The sequence below is a fragment of the Schistocerca piceifrons genome, chromosome 2 (genome assembly GCF_021461385.2).
Source record: "Schistocerca piceifrons isolate TAMUIC-IGC-003096 chromosome 2, iqSchPice1.1, whole genome shotgun sequence".
Lineage (NCBI taxonomy): Eukaryota > Metazoa > Arthropoda > Insecta > Orthoptera > Acrididae > Schistocerca > Schistocerca piceifrons.
This window is the reverse complement of record NC_060139.1, coordinates 762,474,527-762,493,041: the sequence shown is the minus strand read 5'-3', so window position 1 is coordinate 762,493,041 and position 18,515 is coordinate 762,474,527.

Sequence of the window (18,515 nt, the reverse complement as noted above, 5' to 3'; positions counted from 1 at the left end):
GCGCTACGAATGTAGTGTGTGGACTATAATTTGAGAATGTGGGTCTCACGGGGAGCGAGCCGGCAATAAGTCCCTGCAGTCACACTATCCTCTGTGCCCTCGGTGGGTCAGATGGATAGAGCGTCTGCAATATACACAGCAGATCCCAGGTTCGAGTCCCAGTCGGGGAACACATTTTCAACCTTTGATGTAAATCAACACCCGTCATCAGCTAATGGTATTGATTTAATTGTAATGTCATATGTTTATTTGCTGTGAAACCCAAAACCAGTGCGTAAATAAAGTTACCACCACGTCTCCAAAAATTAATGGCCACCATATCAACATAGTGGGTAGCAGATAAAAATTTTGTCCTCAATTAATCATCTTGTTGATCTGTCGACTGCAAAAACGTAATAGAGATGCACCAGAAAGAAATGCGAACGTCGTTAAATTGCAGAGAAGGTAAGTGCGGAATAAATCGTGATATCAAGGGAAGATCAAAGAAAGATTAGGAACAAATATACTTATGTCTAGATCTAGAGAAAACCCTTTACACTCTACATAGCAATAAGATGTTCGGAATAACGAATGAGGATAATCCACTGGCAGAAGGAAGTCAGTAATCCTCAGGACACATATAAACAGGTAACTGTTATGGACGCGAAAAATCAGTTAAGACGAAATCGCTGTGACGGCGAGTTTGAAGTTCATCATAACAGTGCATGGAGTATACAATAAAGTAAGAGAATTATAATTTCAGGCAATAAAGATTCAATAGAAATAGATATTAGTTTCAAGAAATTATTTAGGAAGTTTCATAGTCTATCCGAAGGTAGCGGAGGCTTCAAATAACTACTGAATGCACTGGATAGCGTGCTATCACAAAATATTGAGAGGCGCCAGGGCCAAGTTATTCAACGGTAGTAGAAAAGAGGTTAGGGATGTTAAACAATAAACTGTAAGATACATGCAGCCGCGACAAATGTGAAGCTTTATCCCCGTTTAGAAAGCAAAGACAAAAAAAAAAACGTGTCTGAAGAAGGAAGACAGTAGCTATACCAAACGAAATGTCTCTTCAGTCCTACATATGATAATTAACAATGTGAATATTAAAATCGATACGAGAGAAAAGGGAAGTTCTGCAGGATATGGGCCAAAGTTGTCGTCGACAATCCCGCGGCCCACGCAGCGACTGTGTCGTGTGCACACAACCAATCACGTTTCGGCCATGATACGCACAACAGAATTACCAGAGGTTTTATGTGTTCTTTAGTACAAGAAAATATTGTGTCGAGACAAATAATTAGAGAATTGGCTGCTTCAATGTAATTAAAATGTCCTTTCATTGACAACTACAAAGCATTGTATATCACAGCGCATTGACCTGGTTACAGATGCACAGTGAACCGATTAAAAAAAGGTACTGTATTTCCAGCTTTGTTTGGTGTTTGCATGTAGCGCACGGTTTCAGAATGATATAAAACGTGCAGATGCGCCTGTCTCCACAAACTGCTCAGCAGTATTCCTGAACGATATGTGGGTTTTAATCGACAGTATTATTAGTATATTACTGCTCTATTTGTACAGTTACGATGAACAATAACTATAACCAGTTCAAGTTGCATCGTTTGTTAAATTTGTGTAAAATATGATAAACACGATTGCAGGTATTATAATAAATAGTGAACACGCAGGTATTTTTTTGTTTAATGTAAATTTAATTTGTGCAGAAAGAGTGTCTGTCTTAAAGGAACACATTTTGAAGAGTATTTGGGCCAAACAGTATTCAGGTTCAGACGTTGTACCGCTTTTACTAAAAGGATACTGACCACTTGCGTTAAGCAACATATGAATACAGAATGAAATTTTCACTCTGCAGCGGAGTTTGCGCTGATATGAAACTTCCTGGCAGATTAAAAATAACGTAACCAGAACTCCAGCTAATATTTTTAACACCGTTCGTTAAATTAAAATTATAATTTCTTAAGTAACTACAATGTAAAAAGGTACTTTATGTGTGAAACTCTGGTTCGAGTAAGAGATGACCTGATGAGCCTAATCGCCTCACGATAAATAAATAAATAATGTTGCTGAGAGGAACGGAAGGTACAATTTTGCAGCCGACTCTTGCTACCCTAGTTTCTAGTGTCGTATAGACCGTGCACTTTTATTGCTAACGGAACTGCAGAACCGTGAGTGTATAACGAAGAATGTCATCCTATCTGGAACGCAGCTGCTCGTAATGGCTTGGCGACATACTGTAGACAACGTCGGAGCGCGCCTGCAAGGGTCGTTGGGAGGAAAGGCCACCGGACGTTGGGCGGTCAGCCGGCCGACGACGTCACCGATTCTCTCCCTCCCTCTCTCTCTCACACACCCATACACACACACACACACACACACACATGGCCGCCACGCATCGCTGGAGCCACGCCCGCGGCAGCGAAGAAAGCGGTCGGATCTGAGAGCGGCGGATGGTGGTGGTGGGCCGCGGTCAGCCGGCGCGGTAACAAATCGTTTGGAATCGGGTACGGTCGATGGACGTGGTGTAGCCGTGCAGAACCAACGCGTCTGACTCGCAGTCTGGAAGACTCGTGTTTGACGCTCCACGGCCGTTGCACCGATAGCGCAGCTGCCCCGATCTCTAGGCCATTCCACCTAGCTGATCGCTACGTTTCCTTTTAGTAGCTCACAAGGGGACCTCACGAAATTTCCCTCACTGATTTGATTCATACTGAGAGGGGATGTAGGGCACGACACGGACATCAACACAGTGACAGTTTTGCGCGCTTTATAATGATAGTTATATGTAGCGCAGACATAATTATATACTGAACAGTCGATTCATCAACATCATTTAATGTACAGTCTCAGTGATGACAAGTGTTTCACGCATTTCTCTTACGCATTGCACGTTGTGTTTAAGTTTTGAGAGCGTACATTTTTGCTCTCACTTGTATGAGTTCTGTCATACTGTCACCTGATAATTCAAGTTTTATTAAACCTTCTGTCCTTTTATTGATGGATGAGATGTTATAAATATTGTTGTAACGGACAACTGAAGTATACAACCACCTATCTACACCTTGTTTCATGAAATCGCAAATATTTGAGGTCTTTACATGGTATATTCAGCTGTCCGTGTCTGTGTAGCACAGTTAATCATTTTTTGCTTAAAATTTCTTCACTTTATACCCGTAACAGAATATACAAAAAGCATCTTAGAAATATCTAAAATGTTGTTGTTGTTCTGATCTTCAGTCCTGAGACGGGTTTCATGCAGCCTACATCCTTCTGAATCTGCTCAGTGTATTCATGTCTTGGTCTCCCTCTACGATTTTTACCCTCTACGCTCTACTCCAATACTAAATTGGCGATCCCTCGATGTCTCAGAACATGTCCTACCAACCGATCCCTTCTTCTAGTCAAGTTGTGCCACAAGCTCCTCCTCTCCCCAATTCTATTCAGTACCTCCTCATTAGTTATGTGATCTACCCATCTCATCTTCAGCATTCTTCTGTAGCACCACATTTCGAAAGCTTCTAAACTCTTCTTGTCCAAACTATTTATCGTCCATGTCTCACTTCCATACATAGCTACACTCCATACAAATACTTTCAGAAACGACTTCCTGACATATCTAAAATAGCCATTCCTACACCTAAGTGTTTATAAAAAAAAATAACTCTATCTAGCCGGCCGCTGTGCCCGAGCGGTTCTAGGCGCTTCACTCCGGAACCGCGCGGCTGCTACGGTCGCAGGTTAGAATCCTGCCTCGGGCATGGATTTGTCTGATGTCCTAAGGTTAGTTAGGTTTGAGCAGCTCTAAGTCTAGGGGACTGATGACCTCAGATGGTAAGTTCCATAGTGCTTAGAGCCATTTGAACCATTTTTTAATAACTCTACTTAATCCAATAGCAACAAAATTTACGTTAAGTATGTAAAAGTGCTTTAAATTCGGTCTTGCAATTAGTGTAGTTGCTCCTGATTACTTTCCCGATGTGTTGCTATCTTCGCATCACTCATTTTTTCACACATTATACAGGCTTTTGACAAAAACACTTCCTTATATTACTTTTGAAAAAAATCTTTTCGAAATCATTTTTTTTCCATTCGTGCATGAACTACCGACCATGCCGTTGGTGGGGAGACTTGCGTGCCTCAGCGATACAGATAGCCGTACCGTAGGTGCAACCACAACGGAGGGGTATCTGTTGAGAGGCCAGATAAACGCGTGGTTCCTGAAGAGAGGCAGCAGCCTTTTCAGTAGTTGCTGGGACAACAGTCTCGATGATTGACTGATCTGGCCTTGTAACACTAACCAAAACAGCCTCGCTGTGCTGATACTGCGAACGGTTGAAAGCAAGGGGAAACTACAGCCGTTATTTTTCCCGAGGGCATGCAGCTTTCCTGTATGGATAATGATGATGCCGTCCTCTTGAGTAAAATATTCCGGAGGTAAAATAGTCCCCCATTCGGATCTCCGGGCGGGAACTACTCAGGAGGACGTCGTTATCAGGAGAAAGAAAAGTGGCGTTCTACGGATCGGAGCGTGGAATGTCAGATCCCTTAATCGGGCAGGTAGCACAGGATAGAGTAGCACGGAGAGCTGCATCAAACCAGTCTCAGGACTGAAGACCACAACAACAACAACAACGGTTTCATCCACAAAGCTTGACAAAATGATAATTTCTGCTGAATTTTGCTTGTGATAAGATTGTTATTCAGACTTTGCTTTATGTTTCTGCAGTGAATCACATATTATTTTTATCATATAACGTGGTAATCAGTTTCTTTGGAACACATGGCACATTGATGTTTGGTGGTGGTAGCATTTCCTCCGTGCACAATGATAGATAAGAGTAAAATTAATATCAATTTTCTGGATACTCAGTATCAACTTCTAAGATGTAGCTTATATCTGAAAGATGTGGTATACTCATTACATCAAAACTGTCCTAAGACAGCTATGCCAAAACGGAAAGTGATAGGCACAGCATCATTGCCAGCTGTATATGCTATCAACACCGATGTAAGTAATATAAGAGTCATTGTTATTTTCATTATAATAATCCATGAACGTACTGTTTAAAACAACATATCTATACAAGCAGGAAACAATACCATTTCTGATAAAACACTCAATAAATCAAAACTATGACTGTAATAGGCTGCAATTTTTCATGACTAGTTTTCAGTAAAGCATCCCTCGCTAAAACAGATTGAATCACATAATGGGCTTGCTCCAATTCATATTTTTTGGGACAAAGTGCATGGGAACTTTCAAATACATTGGATCTATTGTAAAACTCCGTTGTTCAAATGTAACTCACTAAACTCCTAATGTCTCACATTCAGATAAACACCACACAATGCATGCTCTTTGGTATTTAAATTATCTGAAAATTGTTTTTGTAGCCAAATACTTTTTTAACACTTCATCTGACGAAAATTCTCCATCCAACAAAACCGGTTTGTCAGTTACGAACTTGTATTGAAACAGGCCTACCTTATTAACCAAATTAAACAGTTCAATATCACTGAGACACTTTCTTGCTATTTCAGCTCATTAAGTTTTACATAAGAAGTACGTTTTCTAGAGGACACACTAGAAATTTGAAAGAATCTGTCATCTCAAATTTTATGTCGCATTGACGTTCCACAGCTATAACTTTAGTAAGAGTTTTACGTATTTCCATGTTTGTCGCGTCTAGTTCGCCACATGATGAAACGTATGTAGAAAGCAATAATGAACGGCTTAATAACATGAATTTTATAATTCAGACTCAGTTGTAACCAGTACTCAATATCTGCAGATACGGAAAATGTTAGCTTTAATTGTTTGCCTTACTTGACAATTTTAAGTACTGTTTCCCTGTTTTGGGCGTGACAATGTTGAGTGGTTCGAGCGGCAAACGATCCAGTAAACGTGCAACAAACTTCTTTTTAGAAGGTAAACAGCACAATGGGCGCTCACATACTTCAGATGTAACATAATTGATAAATTTTTGTGTTTTTGACCTGTAACATTAACATATTCATATGTTTTTCAAGGCTACAACTTTATAGACATGCAATGGAACCACACTAAATTCTTTTCCTATACATTCTTTCTTACCGCCTATAATCACCCAGTACCGCTCAGAATACACATGTATTTTCGTTGTTTTTATAAAATATTTCCTCATAAGATTACTATGCAAAGTTTAATGCACCTGAATACGGAAATTTATTGGGCACACAACTCACATGGTAGTTTGCTAGGTACCAACGCGCTGTAATTGACCATTTGAAGTAATAATTATCATGAAACTTCCTGGAAGATTAAAACTGCATGCCTGACCGAAACTCGAAACCAAGAATCTTCTTTTCGGTGGCAAGTGGTCTACCAACTGTGCTACCTCGAACGACTCACTAACCGTCCTGAGTAACTTACGGGATTAGTAATCCTGGAAGAAATCTTATTGCGGAGACTTGGCTGAGCCACAGCGTGTGAGATTGGTTCCAGATATGTCTACGTCTTTCTCTATAATTTAATACGCAAGCCTCTTCGAAGTCCATGGCAGACGATACATCCTATTTCAACACCTACTGGTGTTTATCACGGATCCATTCACGTGTAGGCTCAGTGCGCGCTGTAATTAGTCTAATCTTGTATATGTGACTCCTACAGTAGCGATACGTGTGCGTTGTTGTTTATTTCTTAGTTTCAAGCTGTTTCTCGGAGGTTTGTAGAAAGACTTTCAATGGAAATTTTGCATCTACCTTTAAGCGTCTGCCAGTTAACGTTTTTCGTTACGTCCTTCTCGCTCTCCCATGGGTCGAAAAATCCTGTGATCATTCGAGCTACCCTTCTTCGTGCACGTTCAGTATTCCATGCTGGTCTCATTTGGTGCAGTTTCTACACTCCTGAATAAAGTTAAAGGATGAGTCGCTGGCGTGTTTTGTAATAAATCCCCTTTGACGAGTGATTACTATCTTCTAATATCCTACCAATGAAACTAGGTTTAAGAATGACTCTAAGTATTCATCACATTTCATATTCCTTAAGATTGTTACGTGCGGGTATTTGCATAGAGTGAATGGTTCCAAGTGGCATTCACTGATATTGCACTTGCACAGTATTATGCTTTGTCGTCTTCTGAAGTTTCACGTGGTCAAGCATTATACGATTTCGAAATCATACCAAGAACTCTCTGATTATTTGTGGCCGGCCGCAGTGGCCGTGCGGTTAAAGGCGCTGCAGTCTGGAACCGCAAGACCGCTCCGGTCGCAGGTTCGAATCCTGTCTCGGGCATGGATGTTTGTGACGTCCTTAGGTTAGTTAGGTTTAACTAGTTCTACGTTCTAGGGGACTAATGACGTCAGCAGTTGAGTCCCATAGTGCTCAGAGCCATTGATTATTTGTGCTGCTTCTTTCGGACATTACTTCATTACAGATCACTGCAACGTTAGTGATAAGTCTGAACTTTCCGTTAGCATTATGGAAGTTTCCAGGACTTATTGGCCGTTGTCACTGAAGGTTAAATCTCCTACGTTGTTAGGCCCCGTCCCCTTCAGTTACTTTTTACACGACCGATGTTACGGCCACTCTGCTGGATCTTCTTCAGGACCTAACTAGGAACACAAGAAGGTTCTGAAAGATCCCAGTGGCATGGGTGAAACGACGCATTGTGTCAGTGTCCTGCATTCAATTTCAGACCTATCCGTAGTGTCCCAACAGTGAGCGTATGCTGATGGTGATCTGATCTGTCCGTCAGATGGAGACGTTAAGCTCTTCGCAAGGAGAAGTCTGTGCGATGGCACGGGGTGTCACCCTCTCCCATCATCTGCAAAACGACGTTTATTCTATGTACACATCATTGCAGTCACATATATTAAACAGGTACGTTTACACACACAACAACATCGCAAAGGAAATGTGCTTGCAGACGCGAAAGATAAGAAAAACACTCCCAATTAGCCCGCGGTACCAGTCATTTATGCCACATGATTTTTTTTTCAAATATTGTCTCTCACGTTCAGTGCGTCTTCTTATTATGTCCTCTCTTATGGAAACCTCTTCATCTTGGACTGTAAGTTTTCATTATTTGTTGGATTTTATTTCAATCCCTGTCATCCCCTACAGCTTTTACCGTTTACATCTTCATCTCATGATATGTAAGTTATTCCCTGATCTCTTAACACATGGCATATCAGAATGTCACTTCTTCTTGTCAAAGTTTCTTCGCCGAGTCTGGGAGAAACTTTTCATTTTTTATCATTCTACTTAATTTTTAACATCTCTCTAGGGCACATTTTATTGTTATTGAGATGGACATCGCGGCAAGCCACCTGCTGGAACATATTCAAAGGCAGCAGCAAGCTGCTGCAGCCATTCGTAAATATTCCTTGTAGAAGACTGCTAGCTGCGCGGTCTAACGCGCTGCTTCCTGAGCGGGAAGGCATGCTGGTCCCTGGCACGAATCCGTGTGTCAAGGTCCGGTGTGCGGTCAGCATGTGGTTGGTTTTTAAGGCGGTTTTCCATCTGACTCGGCTAATGTGGGCTGGTTCCCCTCATTCCGCCTCAGTTAAACGATGTCGGCGATTGCTGCACAAACATTGTCTCCACGTACGCGTACACCATAATTACTCCACCACGGAAACATGCGATGTTACATTCGTCTGGTGTGAGACGTTCCCGGAGGGGTCCACTGGGGGCCGGACCGCACAACAACCCTGAGTTCGGTGTGGGGCGGTGGTGGGTTTGGTGGACTGGTTGTTGGGTTGGGGTTGTGAAGCACTGAGGGCGATGAAGCCTCTCCGTCGTTTCTAGGTCCGCGGTTCAGTACTCACAATACACACAATAGGTAAGGTGCGCTGTCCGTCGGTGATCGGATGTGAAGATGACCTCCAAACATTTGATATATCCTGGAGTGGATATGGGGCCAACCGCCCTTCTCGTAGGCCACTGTTGATGATCATCACCAAGTGCTTCTCCAAATGTTCGCAGTTTCCGGCTGCAGCACCATGTCAAGCATTCTAGTCTAGTTATCTTTGGACTTTGTCTGGCATATGCACTAAAAACATCAGATCGTCTGCATGCAAGCAACGGTCTCTCAACGCAAGTCCCTGCAGCGGTGCTGTGGACCGTGTAAAAGCGGCTCCATGGTAGTGGCGTACGTAGCTACAGACAAGAGGTAACCTTATCTCACAGAATGGGCTGTAGTGATTATGCATTGAATGGCCATTGATCGTAACCTGTGAAGTTGCGCCCATCAGAAGGTGCCTGACGAGTTTAATGAAGGACTGGGGGAGGCTAGCAAGCACAGCACCTTCTCAAGATATATGTGCACTATCGAAAGAGTGGTAAAAGTTCCTTAGACGTCAAGGCTCCGCATACGCGACGTGCCTCAGCCATTGCGATGACATCGCGGTAGCCACTGAGCACCATCTGGACGTCGCTGTTAACCACCGACAAATTTCTGGTCCGCAGAGACGATTTAAGCGAGACATTCCGAATAAGGGCAGCCAAAAAACTCATATAGATCTTGAAACTGCTGTTAAGCAGCGTAAGAGACTGCTGATGATTAAAAGGCATTTTCTAAAGTACTTAGCTCTTGTTGGTTATCTTCTAATTAAAACATAAAATATGTAAAAAGTTCTCCACGGTACAATAACCTCCCCTACTGATTTGAATAATTGGAAGAAATTATAAAATCAAGTGAAAAATCTGTATTTCAAGATATTGCGCTACTGAAAGCATTAAGTGAAGTAAGAAGAATATAGGGATTGATTAAACTAGTTATGCAGGATTCGAATGTGATTTTCTTTAGCTTTTGGCTTTTTGTCTGCCGCAATGCGGCAACGTCTCATTCGTAGACTGCACAGACGCACATTTACACTACTTGTACAGCCTGACGGGCATGTTACCTTGGCCCTTTCTTTCCGTTCAGCGTTCATAAATACGACTTCTCGCAGAGCACAGTAAGCGTGCGGCCATGCCGCCACCGGCAGCGCAGAGCACACGCTGGAGAGGAGAGCGATTCATCGACCGCGCCGGGCCGGCGAGGGCCGGCTTCTGCATTCTTCCCACCAGCGCACACATTTGCCTTCGGTGCCCTAAGCGTTTTTTATGACAAAAAAGAGAACTGGCGAGGGTTCCGAAATTCTTTCCTCTCCACGCTTGCGTTATAAAAGAAGTTTACGTTGTCAAGGGCTGCAGAGTGGCATGTAATTTATTCATAACATGGAAAGACAAAGATAGCGGCGCATGAAACTAGATTCCAGAGCAGGGTAACTTTGAAGCGGGGGGCAGTTAGTACAGAGCTTCGCAGTGCAAAGCGTAAGGGATAAACGTAGCATCGCACCCGCTGCAGGCTGGGAGCTCTGGCGTTTCATTAGCACCCCTCTCCACCCCTTTCCGCGTCACCCCCCCCCCCCCCCCCAAACCCTCTGGCTGGCCATTAGCTTTATGGACGCGGCCTGTATTACGTATAGCGACCGGGCCGCTCCGAATTCCATTGGGAGGAAGATCGCCGCGGAGCATCTCTACGGCGTTCAAATAATCTCTTGCCGATGAAGATGACGCAAAGGACTCTTCTGGAAATTGGCTTTCTTGTCTTGTACCGTTTACAGCCGGGCCGGCGGTTTCGAGTCATCGCTGGGAGCCGGCTGTTGTGATTAGCATTTATAGACTGGCCTCTTCCACCACCCCTGCCACCCAGTTTCGCAGTCTCCACTGTCTGCGTTTGATTGGATTACGCAGTTTGCATTTATTAATACAGCAAAGGGCCAGCAAAGTTGGAGCGGATGTGTCGGAGTATAGACAACTTCCAAGGTCTTCACGGACTACCACAGAACTTTCTTGCGACTGCTGTCAGGTTTATGACACTGAAAGTTTAGAGCTCATTTACATATAGTAGTCGTATCTCGACATTGTCTCCAATCATCAGCTACAATCACTCACTATACAGTGCGCGTAATAATTAACTGCTAACACAGAAGCAAAAACTTCCTAGCAAATGCCAGGTAACTGCGAATTTGTGGTTTTGAGCCGTCACTGCCTTCAGTAAGATACATTTCTTCTAGTTAGTACAATTGATGTCAAACGCTTCGATTACATGTCCATCCAAAAGAGCTCTGGCTTCAACCATGGCCCATGTCTAGAGAATGTATTTTTTACGCATGCCGCGCGATAGATACATTTTCCTCCTGATCTAGCACGACTTATGATGCATCAGTATGGTCCAAGAAGAATAGGCCGTATACGTTATCCTCCGGTGTCCATTCTATCGGAATGCCTAAAATCACTGCAAGAAGTGAGAACAAGACGACTGTTCATGTTGGTGTGTAGAATGAATTAGACTGGCAGTATACCATCGGACTTATAGAGAAACATGATCTACGGCAAGGGCCTACAAGTGCAAGAATTTTACCACAATCCGCTAAGCAGCATTCGCATTCTCGTCGTTGACAAGAATAACATATAGAAGCAAGAAAAAGAAAATTTAGATACTCTTAGACTATCAGTTTTTTAAGAAAGCTATTGGTACCAGAGAGGCAACATTGACGTTGCTACTGATAATGGCAAGGATCAAGAAAAATTAAAACAAATTCATAGTATCTGTCGACTTCGAAAAAGCGTTCGACAACGTCAAATCTGAAAAAATAGAGATAAGCTAAGGGACGGACGCGTAATATACAATATGTGCAAGAACCAAGAGGGAGACTGGAAGAACAAGAGCGAATGGTCGAATTGAAAAGGATCTATGCAGGGTTGTAGTTCTTCGTCCCTACTGTTCAATCTGTACAATGAAGAAGCAGTGACGGAAATAAAAAGAAGGCTTAAGTTCAAAGTGAAAGGATATTAGAAATAAGATTCGCTCATGACGTCGCTAACCTTTGTGAAAGTGAAGAGGAATTACTTGATCTACTGAATGGAATGAATAACCTGTTGAGTTCAGAATAAGACTGAGAGTATATTTAAGAAAGATTTAAGTACTAGAAAACATCAGAAATGAGAACTGTGAGAAATCTCACATCAAAATTCGGGATCAAGAAGTGGACGAAGTTAAGGTATTCTCCTACCTAGGCAGCAAAATAACACATAATGGACGGAGCGAGGAGGATATAAAAAGCAGACCAGCATTGGCAAAAATGGCCTTCCTGGCCAAGAGAGGTTTAGTAGTATCAAACATAGACCTTCATTTGTGTTGGAAATTTCTGAGAATATTCGTTTGGAGTACAGCATTGTATCGTAGTGAAACATGGACTGTGGGAGAACCGGAGCAGAAGAGAATCGAAGTACTTGGAATGCGTTGATGCAGAAGTACACTACTGGCCATTAAAATTGCTACACCAAGAAGAAATGCAGATGATAAACGGGTATTCATGGAACAAATATATTATACTAGAACTGACATGCGATTACATTTTCACGCAATTTTGGTGCATAGATCCTGAGAAATCAGTACCCAGAACAACCACCTCTGGCCGCAATAACGGCCTTGATACACCTGGGCATTGAGTCAAACAGAGCTTGGATGGCGTGTACAGGTACAGCTTCCCATGCACCTTCAACACGATACCACACTTCATCAAGAGTAGTAACTGGCGTATTGTGACGAGCCAGTTGCTCGGCCACCATTGACTAGACGCTTTCAGTTGGTGAGAGATCTGGAGAATGTGCTGGCCAGGGCAGCAGCTGAACAATTTCTGTCTCCAGAAACGCCCTTACAGGACCTGCAACATGCGATTGTGCATTATCCAGCTTAAATGTAGGGTTTTGCAGGGATCGAATGAAGGGTTGAGCCACGGGTCGTAACACACCTGAAATGTAACGTCCACTGTTCAAAGTGCCGTCAATGCGAAGAAGAGGTGACGGAGACGTGTAACCAATGACACCCCATACCATCACGCCGGGTGATACGCCAATATGGCGATGACAAATACACGCTTCCAACGTGCGTTCACCGCGATGTAGCCAAACACCATCATGATGCTGTAAACAGAACCTGGATTCATTCGAAAAAATGACGTTATGCCATTCGTGCACCCAGGTTCGTCGTTGGGTATACCATCGCAGGCGCTCCTGTCTGTGATGCAGCGTCAAGGGTAACCGCAGTCATGGTCTCCGAGCTGATAGTCCATGCTCCTGCAACCGTCGTCGAACTGTTCGTGCAGATGGTTGTTGTCTTGCAAACGTCCCCATCTGTTGACCAGGGACAGAGACGTGGCTGCACGATCCGTTATAGCCATGCGGATGAGATGCCTGTCATCTCGACTGCTAGTGATACGAGGCCGTTGGAATCCAGCACGGCGTTCCGTATTACCCTCCTGAACCCACCGATTCCATATTCTGCTAACAGTCATTGGATCTCGACCAACGCGAGCAGCAATGTCACGATAGCCGGCCGGTCTGGCAGTGCGGTTCTAGGCGCTTTAGTCTGGAACCGCGTGACCGCTACGGTCGCAGGTTCGAATCCTGCCTCGGGCATGGATGTGTGTGATGTCCTTAGGTTACTTAGGTTTAAGTAGTTCTACGTTCTAGGCGACTGATGACCTCAGAAGTTAAGTCGCATAGTGCTCAGAGCCAATGTCGCGATACGATAAACCACAATCACGATAGGCTACAATCCGACCTTTATCAAAGTCGGAAACGTGATGGTACGCATTTCTTCTCCTTACACGAGGCATCACAAGAACGTTTCACCCGGCAACACCTGTCAAGTGCTGTCTGTGTATGAGAAATCGGTTGGAAACTTTCCTCATGTCAACACGTTGTAGGTGCCGCCACCGGCGCCAGCCTCGTGTGAATGCTATGAAAAGTTAATCATTTCCATATCACAGAATCTTCTTCCTGTCGGTTAAATTTCACGTCTGTAGCACTTCATCTTCGTGGTGTAGCAATTTTAATGGGTAGTAGTGTATGTTGAAAATTAGGTGCACTAAAAGGGTAAGACTGAGGAGGTTCTCCGCAGATTCGGTGAATAAAAGTAATACATGGAAAACACGGACAAGGAGAAGGGACAGAATATCTGATAAGACATCAGGGAATAACTTCTGTGGTACCAGAGGGAAATGTAGACGATAACAACAGGAGAGGGAGACAGTGTCTGGAATACATTCAGAAAATAATTGAGGACATAGGTTCAGTTTCTACTCTGAGATGAATAAGTTTCCACAGTAGACTAACTCTTGGCAGACACATTAAAGTAGTGGCCAGACTGTTGACTAAAAATAAATAAATAAATAAAAATTAAATCGTGTCGTTTTTCTCTTCTCGTGTGTGAGGACTACAACACTCAAGCCGATACGTTTGAAGAAGTGGAGGATCAAAATGTACAGTTTTTCAATCCTTAAGACGTGACCTGGGGGTGTTTAAAGAATGCGCATCCGATAGAAGATACAAGTGTGATACTGCATGAAGATGGAACAGATCATCTGACAGGTAACAGTGTTCTGTATATTAAATTGCAACGACGTGCTGAGGTAGCATTCGCATTTGTGGCCAAAGTAAGCCGTGGGTGTACTTCCTGCCTAATTAAATGGCAATTTCACATATAAGTGTATAAATGTATACTAAGTAGGACAATATATCTCGCAGAAGCCAGCCGCGGCTAGTAACTGCACTTTCACAATTATCTCGCGATCGTCAGAAAAATAAAAAGAGATGTGAATATTAACAATAAAGGCTGGCAACTTAGATGGAGACATACAGTTTCAGACGTTTTCGCCAATTCAAGATGTGGTCATAAGTATTAATTGTAATAGTAATACCTAGGTATAACAATTAAGAACAATTGGAAGCAACGCATAGAAAACATTGTGGGGAAGGCTAACCAAGGACTACGTTTTAGTGGCTGGATACTTAGAAAATGTAACAGATCTACTAAGGAGACTGCCTACACTACGATTGTCCGTCCGCTTTTAGAATACTGCTGCGCGGTTTGGGATCCTTACCAGATAGGCTGACGGAGTACATCGAAAAAGTTCAAAGAAGGGCAGCACGTTTTATATTATCGCGAAATATAGGAGTGTCACAGAAATGGTACAGGATTTGGGCTGGACATCATTAAAAGAAAAACGTCTTTCATGCCACGGAATCTTCTCACGAAATTCCAATCACCATCTTTATCCTCCGAATGCGAGAATATTTTGTTGATGCCGAACTACGTAGGGAAAAACGATCACCACGATAAAATAAGGGAAATCAGAGCTTGTACGGAAAGATATAGGTGTTCGTTCTTTCCGCGCGCTATACGGGGTTTGAGTAATAGAGAATTGTGAAGGTGGTTCGATGAACCCTCTGCCAGGCACTTTAATAAGATTTGCAGAGTATCCATGTAGATGCACATGTAGATGAACCGCTGTTTTCACGCTTGCTGATTGCGAATTGAAGGCGAAGGTGACGCAACTACGCACTATCAGGAAGTAAACAGGCCACCAAACGTCAAGGTAGACAGAGTTCCGATCGGTAGAAAAGCTCGACCTTGAAAGTGCCTTGGTTGATCAATAGCCGACAACAGAACCTCTGCGGGTGAGAATGGTGTTCAATTAAACTTGCACACTCAAAAAGACTTGCAAAGGTTCCCAGAATGTACCTGCATCTGTTTGTCACTTCCATCGCGACGTGCAGCTGAGCTATAGAACCATTTTCCTTTTCATAGTTCGTGTCTGGAACACCATCTTTAGACGTTGCTGTGTGTACCCTATTCCTAATAGAGTTTTCGGCCGGTGTGGTCGTTTGTTCAAGCGAATGGTTGCAATGATAAAGTAAATAAGGTTTGCTTTAATACAGGCTATAAGGATCGTGGGCGTTATTTATCATCGAGTAAGGACCTGGCGAGTTGATGCTAGTCAAGAATGTCTTTAAGGCGACAAAGACGCCATTATCAACTCCTTACTGAGTTTGGACGAGGTCGTGTAATAGAGCTACGAGAATCTGGTTGTTCCTTCTGCGATGCTGCGGAAAGACGTGGCAACAAGGTAGCCGCTAAACATGATTGCCGGCAGTGGTGGTCACGAGAACGTACGGTCGCAAGGAGACCGGGCTCAGGACAGCCATGTGGTACTATGGAAACAGAAGATAATCGTGTTTGGCGTATTGTTCTGGTGCATCGCACTGCATATGCAGCAGCAGTTGGCACCACACTGACACAAAGAACTATTACATACTTCAAGGAGATCCCCGAGTAACACGCCGTGTAGCGAGCGTTCCACTGACCACAAACCACCGCCACTTGCGGCTTCAGCGGGTCAAGCGACACCTCATTGGGGGTCTGTTGTGTTTTTTTTTTATAAAGAAAGCTGGTTCTACTTCAGTGCCAGTGATGGAGGTGTGTTGGACATGAGAATGGCAGCTGACGGCCTGTAACCAACCTGCCTGCATGCTACAAACACTAGACCTACATACAGTTGGAGTTATGGTCCGGGGCGCGATTCCTTATGACAGTAGTAGCACTCTCATGATTATCCCAAGCACCCTGACTGCAAAATTATACGTCGGTATGGTGAGTCGACCTGTTGAGTGCCATTTATGAACAGCATACAGGGGGTGCTTTCCAACAGGATAATGCTCGCCCACGTACGGCTGTTTTGGCTCTACAGAGTGCCGACACGTTGCCTCTTAACCAGCTCGATCTCTAGATTTGTCTCCAATCGAGTACATTCCTTTATAAAGCCCTACAGAAAAAATCGCATGGTGTAAAGTCAGATGAAAGGGCAGGACAGCAGAAAAGATCTCTGTTGTTTGGACCAACCCAACGGACAGGGTGTTCGACGCTCAAGCACAGGCGTTCAGTTTAATGCAAATGGCGAGATGCTGCATCTTGTTGCCAGATAAAGTTTCCAGGTTCACCTTCTAATTGGCGAAAGAGCCACTCAGCTTCTTCTTCGTCGTAGACAAAATGAAGGGCATCCTAGGAACCAATGTACCATAAGGCTGTTTAGCCAACAGTCCTGTAGTCTCAGAAATACTCCATATCTTCCAAGGAATAATGTTGGCATCAGGAAAAGCTTCAAGGCCACCATAGTCTGCATGATTGCCCCAAACAACAGCCAAGGTGAGCCATGTGCTGCCTCCAAACACTGCTTGTACATCACAAGTGAAATTAAGGCGCAGTCCACGAAGCACATTGGGACCTCCAACTAGTTGCTGTTTATTAAATTGTCCAGCCAAGTCAATATCAGTTGCTTTCGAGCTCCGTTACACAGGTACACTGCGCTGCCAGCGACGACGGTCACCTAGAAGTCGCAGAGGCATTGCTGAGGCGAAAATAAATCGTCTGTACACTCGACGTTCCATGTGCGTAATTATACTTAGTACCTGCTCCTTGGACAAGAGTTCTCCTGTGCTACGTTTCACCTGAGATGGAATTTCTGCCTCCCTGTCTGACAAGGATGAGGAACTACATGGCTCGACACCTGTTTCAGTATGACTTTCACTTGTTAACACACGTATCGTCATCATTGTATTCCTCATGTACCTTGTCTGCTCAGACGAATGTATACGACACCATACTTTTCATTGACTCATCTTGCACAAGCGCTAATAATTCAGCTGCCACTTTTTTTGTCAGTCTGCGAAATTCCGTGGGTTCCTTTCGGACAGAATGTCAGCTTCCACAATAACTGTTGTAGATACAATACAATGTTTGCAGTGTTTATCGATGCTATTACTCTGCTTTGTACCAACACCACTAGCACAGTAGCACTGTTGTGAGTTACTCGTTGACTAGGCAGTTCAGCAACACTCCGTAGCTTCGTACTGTGGTGCGGGGCAACAGAGCGACATGGCGCAATGGTTAGCATACTGTACACGCATCCAGCAGGAGGACGGTTCAAACCCGTGTCCGGCCATCCTGATTTAGGTTTACCATGATTTCACTAAATCGCTTCAGGCAAATGCCGAGATGGTTCTTTTGAGAGGGCACGGCCGATTTCCTTTCCCGTCCTTCCCTAAGCCAAACTTGTTCCCCGTCTCTAACGAAAACGTTGTCAACGGACGTTAAACACTAGTGTGCTGCTCCTCCCCCTAATATTGTGCTCACCAATGGATGCTTCCAGTCTCACCCCCTGCTGCCACTAGCAGTCGGTACTGTGATTGCATGGTAGACAATATGTGGCACGTCAAATCCTCTGAACATAATTGGCCTTTTGTGACTGCGCACTGAAGGGGTCCCTTGTAAGAGAAGTCGGAGAGTCAGTTTTGCCTTACATGTCCCTGCATTTCACTGGAATGCGAACTGATCTTCTACCAGCTTTTAGTTTCTTCTGTAATAATATCTATGTCGAGAACTTTCGAATGTCTCGTCGTATTAGTTGCTAGTGGTCTGTATGACCTCGCAGCGTTCATGCCGGCACGCTTCGTATCGCGGTGAGCTGCGCAAGTTAGCAACCCGTGGCGGCACTGCTCTCTTAATGTATCTCATCAGCTGACCCGGAAGCCATCGCGTTAATTGGGCGCCGGAAGCAGGGCTGAGCTGCAAAGTGACGGGGCGGCGCGGCGGCTGTCCGCTGCGGGGTTCACTGGCCGTTAGCGCGCGCGGGAT